Source organism: Eutrema salsugineum, unplaced genomic scaffold, assembly GCF_000478725.1.
Source record: "Eutrema salsugineum unplaced genomic scaffold, Eutsalg1_0 scaffold_17, whole genome shotgun sequence".
Taxonomy (NCBI): Eukaryota; Viridiplantae; Streptophyta; class Magnoliopsida; order Brassicales; family Brassicaceae; genus Eutrema; species Eutrema salsugineum.
Window position 1 is genome coordinate 2,892,939 of NW_006256852.1, and position 4,244 is coordinate 2,897,182.

At 40.6% G+C, this 4,244-nt stretch overlaps 1 non-coding gene across 1 annotated transcript; it reads right to left on the minus strand.

The window, feature by feature from the left end:
- Positions 1–265: 265 nt before the first annotated feature.
- On the minus strand, positions 266–372 carry LOC112087704. The gene has a single exon (XR_002900248.1). It is a non-coding gene; the product is annotated as a small nucleolar RNA R71 (small nucleolar RNA).
- Positions 373–4,244: the final 3,872 nt, after the last annotated feature.

Consider the following 4,244-nt stretch of genomic DNA (forward strand, 5'->3'; position numbering starts at 1 on the left):
ATCATCTCTATGGTGAAACAAAACCAATTCCATGGAGTTTCTTCTGAGCATCCAATGGACCATATCGAGCTCTTTGAATAAATCTGCAGCATGATGAGGACAAACCAAGTTTCAGCAGACTATTTTAAAGTGTAAGTTGTTCCCTTTTTCACTAGTAGACAAAGCTCACCGTTGGTTGAAATCTTTACCTGCAGGATCGATTACTAATTGGGAAGAATGTAAAACTGCTTTCCTGAACCACTTCTATACTAAGTCAAGGTTAAACTTGCTGAGAACCAAGATCTCAAGCTTTTAGCAAGGACCGACTGAACCTTTCTATGAAACCTGGGAACGTTTTAAGGAGTATGAACGTGACTGCCCTCACCATGGATTTCCTGGATCAAGCCTGCTGAGCACATTTTACCGAGGTTTGCAACCAAAATACAAACTTTCACTTGATACAGCTAGCAATACAGATTTTGGACAAAAGACGACAGCACAAGGAAGAGCTCTCATCGAAAATTTGGCTCAAGCTAATAGCAATGATTGTCCGGAGTACGATCGCTCGATAAAGCAAACCGGAACAGACAACAAGTAGATAACCGAGTTGAAGAACACGATGAGCTAGCTTTTGAAAAGCAACAATCGCCCAATCCACTCTTGTGAGACCAACTATGGCGCAGAAGACGAAGGACCTAGTGATATCGATCACATTAATCCAGCCTTTCAAGAAGAAGAAGTGAACTATGTAGGAGCACAGGCACCATATCCAAATCGCTTCAACAATGGCTTCAACAATAACTTCCGGAATGCAAACTACAACAATCTCTCTTACCACAATCCAAATATGGAAAATCCTCAAGATCAGTACTACCCACCACAGCAAAAATCCTTCCAAAGCAAGTTCCAAGGTGGAAATTTAGGAGGGACATGAGCTTATCAGCCGCGACAGCCATATAACTATCAAAGTACGGGTTTTAACAATCAATTTGTACAACAGCAAGGAGTCACAATGAATCAGCTAGCTTCGCAAATCGGAAGACTTGAACAGTCCATCCAACAGCTTGTTATGAACAAAGGAGAAAGCATCTAAAGACATGAACGTGAAAGTTGATTGCATGTACAATGAACTGAAAGGGAAGTTTGAAGCTTTATCTTCGCATGTCAAAAAGCTAGATGTACAAGTTGCCCAAACAGCCGACTTTATGAAGAGACAAAGTGGAGCTCTTCCCGGAAGAGTTGAAGATAACCCCAAGAGATTTTGCAATGCCATAACCACGCTGCCCGAAGAAGAAGCAAAAACCGATAAAAAGATGAAGAAACCCCAATCTTTGTACCATTTTACAAGGATGTCGATGCCAAGTAGCCACCATTCAAGGTACTTCAACGTTCACCGTTTCAAAGGCTTACAAAAGCCGACGATCTGGGATGTTTTGTTTTCTAATGTTTCATTTCAGGAATCAAGTTCACAGACTGTCTATGCGATTCCGGAGCCAATGTCAACATCAAGTCAAATACATTTTCCGAAAAATTGGGCATAAAAATCTTAAGGACATCGACGGTCAAGGTTATCTTTGGAGATTCATCTCAAAAAGATACAGAAGGGGCGATTCATGATCTACAAGTTCTAGTAGGGGACAAGATTGTTCCAGCAGATTTCCAAGTCCTGGAAATGGATCAAGACAAGGAGAGACTACTAATATTTGGAAGACTATTTTTAGCTATTGTAGGAGCAGTAATCGATCACGCAAACCGGCATGCTGTCTTCCTCAATGTAGATCGCAGAAGGTTTTATCCGACTGTCCTAGACGATTTTCCAAGTAAAGGAAAACGGCCAAAAGAGAAAGAAAACGAAAAGCCGAGAGCTTTTGCAAAGATCAAGATCATCATTCCACCAGATGCAACAGAGACTAGTGAGGACCAAATCCAAGAGCTGATCGAGAACACAAAAAGGATTTCAAACAACGTTATAGTCCGAAAGAAGAGTAAAGGAAAGAAGACGGTTCCTCAAGGAGAAGAAGTTAAACCTCCCGCGACCGGAAATGATAAAGGCACATAGTGGAGTGCCATTAAAATCAGCCTGATCTTTCATACCTACGTCGAGCTAAACAACTTAAAACAAAAACACTTAATGGGAGGCAACCCATTTATGTACTCTACCTTTTAGTTTTCTTTTCCTTTTTACAATTTACGTTTCCTTTTCTTTTTAAGTTTCAAGTATTTTTATAAAACAAAAACACAAAAAAATCAGAAAATTAGAAAAACCGAGAAAGAATAAGAGGTTTTAAGCTGCTCGGCCCGGCAGAAACCTAAATGTTAGACGAAGGCCGCAGGAAAAAGGGCCGTGGTCACGACCAACCGACCCGCGGCCGAGCTTATGATCACCGCGGTCGCACGTCTCCTGACCGCGGTCGTTGGTCGTTGAGACGGGAACTCGGACTTCGCTGCTTTTCAAAGGTTCCCGGTAATTCCCGATGATTCCCAGAACATTCCTGGAAAAGCCCGTTAAGATTTTCCGTAAGTTTCAATCCCCTGTTGCGTACAAGACAAGAAAGGTAAGTTCCCGTAAGCTTTTGGATTCCCGAAAATTTCCCGTTTTTGCTAAAAAAACGCTTTTTAAAGAAAGGAAACGCACTTTTTAGATCAAAACTCATTTTTCTCTTCTCTTCCAAAAGACTTGGAGATTTAGGATATATAACATCTTTTTTAATTCTTAAGCTTTTAAAGAAATTTTTGGCCCAAACCTCACACTTTTTCAAAGCTGATTTCAAATCTATCATCAAATCTCTCTTTCCAGCAAGGTATGAAGCTCAAACTTGTCATTTTTAATTGATTTTGGAATTTAGGGTTTTCTAAAAAAACCCATATTTTTGGTTTATTAGTGGTGGAAATAGCTTAAGAACAATAGATTATCCTTCTAGGTTATCTGAAAATCGATTTTAACACCTAGCTTAAAAGGAATTGAGATTTTTGAAATTTGGATTCTACATGCTTTATAAAAATTGAATTTGGAACAGCAAAATTGATGAATTTGATTTAGTCTTGTGTGATTAGTGACTAGTACTAGGTAACCTATAGATTTGACATGGAATTTGCTCACTTAAACCGATTTTTAGAAGATTTCTATGTTGAGAACATCAAAAATCCGAATCTGGTCATGAACTACTCTATTTCTTCGTTTTAATATCAATTATGCTTGCTTGTGGTTTTAACTAATCTTTTGATAATATAATTAGTATAACTGATCGCTAATGAATTAAAATCAGCATCCATATTCACTCTTTTTCCAAAAATCATCTCGTCTTGTAGGAAAAATGGAACAAACCAGATCCCGAAGAAGCCGTCGCACTGGTGACAGCTCTGAGAAAATTCCTGATGATAGTACTCTTGGAGAGTACATGCTGAACCAAACCAGACCGAGAAGAAGAAACTACGTGATGAGGCTGCTCCAGCACTCAAGAGAAACACGAGCAATTTCCGAGCCACCATAGATTCGATATATTGGGAAAGAGACCAACCTGAGAGTGGACTATGCAAGACATTTCAAGAAGCTGAACATCAAACCGACGCCCTGCATTGATTATCATACACTCGAGATGCTTGGGATTAGAGAAGATATAATCTGGTACATCGATGCACTTAACCTGAGACCCTACATGGAGCTGAACTTTCCAACTTATCCCTAGCTAGTCTGTGAGTTCTTAGCAACTGTCACCCTCCACCACACGAAGAGGAAGAATCCCAGAGCATCTGACGGCATCTTGTCATTCTCTATCCGCGGACAGACTTACTCACTCACCATTTCTACACTTTGTGAAGCTCTTAAGCTTCCATACACTGATGGCATTCACCTTGACAAAGAACCCGATTTTGACTTATAGAGAGAGATGGGTCATGGCGTCTATGATAGCGGGAGATCCAAGTCAGCCCTTCTTAGTTATCTTGCAGTGAGAGTTGTGCACAAACTCCTAGCACACACGATTTTCTCTAGAGCCAACATGAAATGTGTTTTGAAGACCGAACTCATTACCCTTCAGATGCCATTTATGGACGACCCACGACTTGCCTGCTTTGCACAGAACATGGTGAAGGTGAAGCATGATTTACATGGTTGCGAGGACGCTACTCCAGCTTATGGGAGCACTATTACAGCGATACTACAGCCGATAGGATTCGATTTCTCATCTGATGATCCACTTCCCGACGTCTGGTATGACCTATTCTATCTCTCTCGCGATCACACTATCTCTCGTGCCACTTTCGAT